Here is a 9060-nt window from a genome sequence, read left to right as displayed (position 1 = left end):
GTTTTTACCTTAGAATGGCCAACTTTCTGTTATTCCTATGTCAATTTGATACAGTAGGGGCTTCCATACTTCCCATATCTGTGTCCTCTGTCACTTTTATCAGCAGTTAAAACTGTTTAATCCGTTGTTAACATGTGGTAGCCTGTTTTTCCGAGCCGCCTTTAAACGCAACGCTACGACACTCGCGCTGTGTTTACACCTGTGCGGCAGTGAACGAGACCTGCTGCTGCTGAGCAGAGCTACGCAGGTGTGTTAAAATCATGGCAGCCAACCAGCAAAACGCAAATAACTTTTCACAGTTTTCCCCCCAAACTAACCGACTAAGTTGAGTAAAGCTGTTGGATGCAAGTAAAGTTAGCTAAAAGATGACTAGCTAATATCAATACAGCACCTTATGCTTAACAAGTAGCCTGTAGGCTACTGATGTTGTTGTCTATGTTCGGCTACGTTCATTCATTTTGCCCCCAAAAAAGTCAATCCACCCCCCACAAACGTCGTTAAAAAAACAGCTATTTGTAAGCCATAGGGGGGGCCCAGAAAATGTTTGGAAACCACTGGGGGGGCCCAGGAGAAAATGTTTGGAAACCACTGAGTTAAACAGATAAAAATTTGAGGCACGCAAGTAAATTGCCTTACGTGTTTCAAACATGTCTTGCATGAGACAATTGGGCATTTCCCAGTTTGGCAGACATAACTTAAAGTTTTCACAAACACTGTTACAAGGCAGCAGAGTAGTTAGAATAACATGTTAGTCCTTCCTGCTGTAAACAGAAACAGAGCTCATACCTGCAGAGACGTGGCTTTGCTCTTCTCCCTCCCTGGACCGTGACCTCCTGACCTCACTAGACTGGAACCAGAGCTTCCCTGGAGCAGAAGCTTTGGTTTCTTATTGCTTCCTTCCTCATGGTTGCTGGTTGGGAATGAAAAAGTTGTAGAAAGGTTCACTGCGGTTCTGCCTGCAGATTTCAGGTTTGGTTCATATTAGGCTTTAATTTTAACCTTAATTTTAATTATCTTAACCAAGAGTTGATTTTTTTGGTAAAAATGTTGTAAGCATCAGTGGATTTTTTTCTTTCTGGTAAACTGTGACCGTGGACCTCCATAAATCGATTAATAAAACCTTGTTTGATGCGGTGAAACAGCCAACATAGAATAAAGCCAAGCAGACGGAGCTGAGCCTGCTGCTGGCAGGGCTCTGAAACAACCAATCACATATCAGCTTCAGCCTCTCAGTGGAGACTGCATCTAATGGAACCACAGCAAAACTCTGATGATGTGCACTGCTGGGCTGACCTCTGAACCTGAGGCTCAGTTAGTGGAAACTAATAAATCTGCTTCTGTTTTTTATCTGGTGATAGAAAATGGAGACCAGCTTCCTGTAGTTACTGTTAGCCAGAAGGAGGAAGTGAGAACATTGTTTCTAAGCTGTTCGTCTCCATTGATGTGTCGATTTAAATCAGTGATGTCAACAAACAGCAACTTGACATGAACCAAGATAAAAACTAAACATTCCTAGAGGTTCCTCCGTCCATCCAGGCCGAGTTGTAAAGCTCAGTAGCTGTTCCTCAAGAGATGAAGACGTTTGTCTTCCCAGCAGGGTTTCTGCAGGTACGTTGAGACTCCATAAGAAGGAGAAGGAGACTTCCCCTGAAAAACAGTTAAATAGAAAACATGTGACCATTTGAGCCGTCGATAGGAAAGGAAGAGAACCGGAGCCAGAATATAAACATCCCAGCAACATGAGCCTGCTTTGTCACAGGTGTGTTAGCAATTAGGAGCACCTTTAAACTTTTATGAGTGTGGGAAGAGAAGCAGGAGCTGGAGAATGTATTTGTTGGGCTCACTGATTTTCTGTAGCAAAATTTGGGCTGTTGGGTTGTTTCACTTTGGTTTTACTCCCCAATAAAGCTGCTTTAAAGGGGAAACCACCCACAACAACTTTGACACACATGATTATAAATCACTCATTAAGAGAGGGCTGGGTCAAAGTTCATATGAGCTCAATCAACACAATAGAAAACATTTCAGTAAAGCTGATATTATTTAATATTGTAGCAGTTTTTAGAAATAAAGTAGCTCAAAGACACTTCAGGGCCAAAGTTTTTAAGCGAGGCCAATAAAAGCCAAAGATCTGTAGAAAATAGAAGGTAGATTGACCCAGTTAATTGGACCAATACTGATGTGTTGATGCGGATATATCCATATCTTGCTTCTTTTTCTTTGCCACTATAATGCTTTATCTGTAGCAATGCACCAAATCTATCTTCTTTTCAGTCTCCAATGAGATGAAAAAACTCTCCTTTTTTAATATAAAGATTAAAAACTCACTACATGTCTTCAGACCATACGTCAGATTTTAAGCAAAATGTGATAATTTTTTAATAACCATTTTAACATTGTTTTTGTGATGGTTTGGAGCCAAAATCATAATTAAAACATTAGTTTATTTCATTGCCTAGTGCATCAGAGAACAATTGGCCCAAGGTTGATTATCCATCCATTGTTTGTTTATCTGACATCAGATGAGGAGAAGGTATGAGAAGGCTAATTTTTCTAGCTGCTAGCATTATGTTCAACCTAACGATTTGAAACTGAGTCACCATAGAAGCAGCTAGAGGTCCAATTTCAAGTGGTCCGTTCCAAACAGCAGCGCTGCAACAGGAGGAGCAGGAGTCCATTTAGTTTCTAAATACATGCAGATGTGCAGCTTGAAGCGCCTGCAAGTGTTTATCTGACTGCTGCAGCTTCTGCTTCCTCTGCGCTCTGCAATATAGGAAATAATCTGCTGTCAACCACAATCCAGCTTTAAATTTATGGATTTAAGTGTTCTTGGTTGTTCCTCTAATAGAAACGAAGAAGATGGTCCAGGATTGGAGATATGAAAACAATGAAAGTGATCTGTATGTTAACGAGTGTAGAAGTTATTTTCATCTATTCAGCTTAATGCGACTTTAAAGTAGTTCTGTCATCACAGTCTGTGTATTGATCAGTTAAATTGGTCCAGATGGAGAAAAGGATCCAAGAATAACAACTTTTCTTGAGTCCAAATTACAGATAAAACCAACCTGTTTGAAGTTCTGGTACTAAATGCTCCAAATCTCCAGTTTATCTTTGGTGCAGAACTCTGATCCGAAGACCCCAGTTCTGACTGGAAAATGCTTTTCTGGCTCATTTGTTCTGACTGATGCGGTCAGTGTGACTGTGAGCAGGTGGAGGAGAGTGATAAGCAATGACAGTCATACCCCACGTCACAGCAGAACACTGGACCACCTGGCCCGGAACCAGACAGCCGGGCCGGGATGGAGCAGGGCTGAAAACTGACATGATGTATTAACACGGTGATGAAAAGCGTGTGTTTTGGTTGTGGCAGAGCCACCCCGCTTGCTCTGGGTTGCTGCCAGCAGCTGCAGACCCAACGCTGGTGGTTTTTATTGCAGCTCAGAGACTTGTTGGGAATTTAATGTTAACACAAAGCAGCTACTGCAGGTTCCACAGCTTCCAAGCCTCGTTTCCACGGGTTGTTATGCTATTTGTCTGTTTCCATTATAAAAGTGGCCCATAGAACCACCATTCCTGGGCTCCTTTCAGTTGTAGATCCATAGGACAACCGTAAGGTCTGGTTAGAGCGGAGCTAATGGCGTCACACGACCCAAAAATGTCACTCGCCTGCCCAGTGAGACTCCAGCTGGCGGTGGAAACTCTCCTGAAAACAACGGACCATAAAATAGGGTACCGAGCCGGACCGACCCATACCGCTCACTCAAAACGATGCGTAAAAGAAGCCAGCATAGAAGAATTGAGTGGGTTTCTGTGGGACTACAGCTGCTGCCACCTCTGGGTGTCTGGGACCAGACACAGAAACAATAAACTGATTTTTACTGGCTGCAAACTGGTTTTGCATCTAGTAAAATGTTTGCAAATAGTGAATTATTCAGTCCACCCTGTGCATAAATACATTTTATTTGATGTAAATAGACAAACGTAACCACTGAACACTTTAAAGGTACAGCTTTTGAACTGCTTGACTCTTCTAATCACACGACATCAACTCAATGTCTCTAGGCTTGGTTCAGACAACTTGCTGAAGTTGAAACTGGGCATCAGAATGAGAAAGAAATTGACTCTGACATTTCAAGGTTACTGGTGCCAGAAAGGCTTGTATATTGGAGTATATTGGAGGAACTGCTGGTCTGCGGCTCTTAACCGTCTCTGGTTTACTGAGATCGGACTGACAAGGGGCAGATATCCAGTGAGCAGTAGCTGAGTGAATGTAAATACCTTGTTTACGTCAGAGGAGAGTACTTGTCGCAGTCATGGTTTGCAGAATCTCATATTGGATTTAATCCACATTTCTCTGTATCAAATGAATCTGGTTGGAACGTTGATGAGTCTGCGGCATGAAGAAGATTGTGTCAGAACTTGTAAACAAAGCATGGATCCATGGTGTTGTGGTGTGGGGGATAATATCTTGGTACACTCTGGGCCAATTGATACCAGCTGAGCATCATCTAAACACCACAGCCTGAATCTAATCACTGATCATCTCCATCCCTTTCTGGCGACCATGAACTCATTTTCTGATGGCTCCTTCCCAGCAAGATAATGCTTACAAAGCTCAGCTTATTTCAAACTAGTTTCTTGAACATGACAATGTTCTCTTGACTCTGTTGCTCTCCAACGCCAACAGGTCTGAGTCCAACAGAATCTTTATGTTGCATGCAGTGGAACATAACTTCCTCTACATGCCAACAAATCTGCAGAAACTATGCGATGATCATGTCAGTCTGCACCAAAACTTTGTTGAATCTGAAGCGCTAGCAAGTTTCTGGTTTACTAACTGGGTGGACCTAATAAAGCAGCTGTTGAGTGTGCGTCAAAGCTTTATGGTTTGACAAAATGTTCCACTTTTGCCTTTCCAGAATACTTCCCTAAGGTCTTAGAGATGTTTTATAGTAAATATAAGACAGATCTTTGTGTTCTTTTGGGTCAGCAGTGACTCTGGTCTAGGAAATCTCCCATGACATTTATGTCTCTCTTGAATAATGATCTCTGACTTTATCTGAGGTAGTGAGGCCTGCAAAGCTTTAGATGTTGTTCTGGGTTCTTCTTGGTCCTCCTGGATGGTTTCAAATTCAAAAATACTTTTTTGAGCCAAAAGGGGTAAAAATGGTGGGCCTCTCCAGGGAAGGTTGAATGTTTTCTCCACTTGTGTCTCTCTGTTGTTCAGACTGATAGGTATCACTGATTCTTTTTGTCTTCTGTTCTTGGTTTTCTTTAGATCAGATCATGTTTTGGTGATTTTTTTCATCTCTTTTAGCCTACTTCATGTTGTCAGACTGCGTCTGTTTAAGTGATTTCTTGATCCTACAGGTTTGGCAGTAGCCTGGTAAATACCAGCTCCTTGTTCTACACTTTGCTTCATCCAGAGGGTCTGGACCCTTGGCTATATAGAAACAACTTCTTGCTCAAGGGGTGGACTCTGCTGAAGTTTGAAATGACTGGATTTGATATTACCCAATCACTAATGTTTGGTCATGATGAATGTAATGCGCCAGCACGACCATGAAGGAACCTGCTATGAAGCTTCCTGGGAATTATGTCCACTGTATGCTCACTGTGAAGAGAGTGCCGAGTCAAATGATATGTTTGCCAAGTCTTGCTCTGACTTTAATTGCTGAATATTGAAAATGTGGCCAACACAGACTGAAGCTACAACCAAAGGCAGCACAGAAACTTGGCATCATTGTTCACAATTCCTCCTTCTGTTTGCTCATTGGCCCAGTTGAAATTCATCTTGAGAAATCCAGCTTAATGGGAAAAACCCCAGATGGAGCACTTTTGCAGGATTGCAACAGCCAGGCTAGTTTGGCAGTAGTCAGGCTTGGGTTTAGCTTGTGAGCCTGAAAGCAAGTGGTGAGTGCAAAGACTTTTTAACAGCATTATATTTGTGCCATAATTTTCTGCAGGTGCAACATCTTAGCAACGGTTTGCTTTACTAAAGCAAATCTGCAAGTGAATACACCCAGTGGCTTAAAAAGTTCTGACCTAGCTTCATTTCCTCTTGTTTTCAAACAACAGCCCGATTTCCCTATAATCCTTCAAATTGCTCCTGGTCTCCAGCTTTTCTGTAGACCTTTTATGGTTTTATTGGGGATTTGCTGTTTGCCACTAATAATAAGTCAGTTGTGTTAACACTAACAGGAGACTTACCAAGGAACAGATTTCAACTGAAACATCTCCCAGCTTCCTTCATGTCCTCTCTGGGTTTGTTCCAGTTTTTTCAGTATGGCTTTGAGATACTGTTCCTCTGCTGGAGAAGTTTTTGCTGGGGCCAAAAGTTTTGTATTTACATGTTTCTGGGATGCTTGTAAATTTGATGCACAAGGGACATCCGCTAACAACAGCAATGGATGACAAAGCTGCTTCTAATAGCACTTTGTAATAATCTGATGGTTAAAGAACCTGAATGACCAGTTTAAAAACAATAAATATCTTTGTTGTTGAGCTCATATCTATTTATTGAATAGATAGCAGCAAAAACGATTTTTGAATTGAAAATGTTGCTTATTTAGCTGATATATAGCTTTAGATTCCTTGCAGTTAATTAATTACAAACCCAGGAACTAACTTGATCAAAACTTTTAATCAAGTCCCACCACTAGCTTTTAGATATGCCTCATCTTCTTTGGCCCACCAAATCTCCAGGGACATCATACTTAAGCTGAACACCATGTTGCGATATCCCACAATATGACATAAATCTGCGAGTGCAGAACACAGTCCAACAACTGATCAGTTCCCATCTGGTGGCGTTATGCGATGAAAAATGAAAAACTTCTTGAATTTCCAAACATTTGACTCAATCCAGCATTAGACATGGGAGTTCTTTGAGCTTGCCAAAGAATCTGTTAAATGTGGTTTTTTTTAACTGCTCTGTCATCAGATGCTCAACCAGAAAGATGCAAAAGTGTTTTCAACATAGTCTTTTGTTTTCTTTTCCTGCTGCTTAACAGTTTTAAATGAAATTAGTTCTTTGAGGTGACTTTCTGTGAGCGTTCTTTGTTATTCCTGTTATATTTTGGAATTTGGAGTTCCTGGGCTAGAAGAGGTATTTTGTCCGCCAGTTTACCGCAGAAGTGAGTTCTTTTCCTTCTGCCGAGTCTTGGTTCAAACTCTGGCAATTGGCCTTGGAATTTGAGTCCCGGAGGACGGCCTGATGGGTAAAACAGAACAATTGCAGCTTCCAGAAGGAGACCACCACTTTAGTTTTACAAACAACAGGTTAGGATTTAATTTCTTCAGCATTTTTTGGCTTTTCCTGGGATTTCTCATTTTAAATAGAATTGTTCTGTTTTTAATGGTTTTTCCACATTATATGTTTTTCATGAATCTTAAAGAAAGAAGTAATGAAGCTGATTTCTTTGTAGGTCGTTACTTTAACAGTGTGTGCTTGATTTGCACCATATTGCCATGAAGCCTTGGCTTCATGTAGAGACGCCGTGTTGGACCGCAGGATCCCTGCTGTTATGGCAAGATGCAAAGCAGATGTTTGGGATGCACGAGGAGGAAGGCCGGGATTTCAAGTTTGCCCTTGGACATACAGCTTTATCATGGTTCACATGCTGTTCTCTGTGTGAGAAGACTGATAGTTTGCTGAAAAGATCAAATGTCTGTTAGCGGCTTTCAACTGATTTTTACCTCCCAGACAGTTTGATATGAGAGTGAGCCATTGTGTGGTCCTAATTTCAATATTATTGGATTTTTCTGTTTGTTTTTCAATTTTGTCACGGTTTTTCTGTAGCGTTTTTGCTCAGATTTCATCAGAATTTTATTTAACTCAGCTGCGTATACTTTTTGTTTTGTTTAACCAGGAGTTCTAGTCTGTGTTGTGTTGTAGATTTATCAGGATCTCCTATATCTCTGTAAAGCTGCTCAGTGTTTACAGTAAAGAGCTTTTCATGCTTCTCAGAGCCTGGAAACTCTTATCCCAGCATGAGATTTACTGTCAGTCCCTCTTGGCCCCCTGCATGTGAGGGTTTTCCAGTCGTGAGAATTCCTGCCCATGTTGTTGCTGCCGTGTACGTTTTAAGACTTTAACCTGGATGTTTAATGTAGACTAACAATCGTATTTATGACTAAGGTTAAACACTTCTCCTGGTACTCATGTAAAGGATATAGTGAGTATAATGACTCTAATAATTACTGGCCAAGCTTTATACCGAAGCTTTAGATCCAGCTCTCCAGAATTCAGTTTTAGTGCAGACCTCGTGTGAGGTCACATAAAGTTTAGATGGTTTAAAGGCTCTCAAACTGGTCTTGTAATAACAAGAGTGCTTTTAATAGCCCCACTTAGGTGCTACCACACTTACTAATAGTGAGCAAAGGCAATAACATTTTAGCCTTACTTGCACTCTTTCCAACCTGAACACAAACTTCTTGCTCTATGGGTCTTTCATTTTTACTCTTATATTTTCACCACTCCATAAATATTGTTCTAAATAAAGATGGTACTGCTCTTCTTCTTTAGCTGGAAATACATAGCACACCATATAGTACCAGACCATACAACCACATCATACCATACCACACCATACCAGTTAGTAAGGTAAGGTAATTTTATTTATATAGCACATTTTCAGCAACAAGGCAATTCAAAGTGCTGAATGACTGAATGACTCATTAGCTTTGTGACAACAATGGCAGGCTTTGCAGAAGCTTATGTTTTCTTTGCAGCCTTTTAGAAACTGAGTGAACAAAAGGATTGTGTTGTGAGACCGTGCATCTCTATTTAACAATGTGTGTTTTTTGTTTACCAGTTAGTACCAGACCACACCGCACCATACCACACCATTTAGTACTAGACCACAAGATACCATACCATGCCATAGCATAGCATACCATAAGATACCATACCATACCATAAGATACCATAACACACCATTTAGTACTAGACCACAAGATACCATATCATAAGATACCATACCACACCATACCATAAGATACCATACCACACCATACTACACCATACCATACCATACAACACCACACCATACCACACCA

General features: G+C 41.0%; 1 protein-coding gene across 2 annotated transcripts in view; it reads left to right on the top strand.

Annotated features, from left to right (window-relative positions):
- Nucleotides 1-9060, top strand: part of cenpp (centromere protein P) — an 85530-nt gene that overhangs the window by 22057 nt on the left and 54413 nt on the right. The gene's annotated exons all lie outside the window — the stretch shown is intronic.

This window comes from Poecilia reticulata, linkage group LG5, assembly GCF_000633615.1.
Source record: "Poecilia reticulata strain Guanapo linkage group LG5, Guppy_female_1.0+MT, whole genome shotgun sequence".
Taxonomy (NCBI): Eukaryota; Metazoa; Chordata; class Actinopteri; order Cyprinodontiformes; family Poeciliidae; genus Poecilia; species Poecilia reticulata.
The sequence above is the reverse complement of the archived record's forward strand: the minus strand, read 5'-3'. Positions and strand labels throughout refer to the sequence as shown.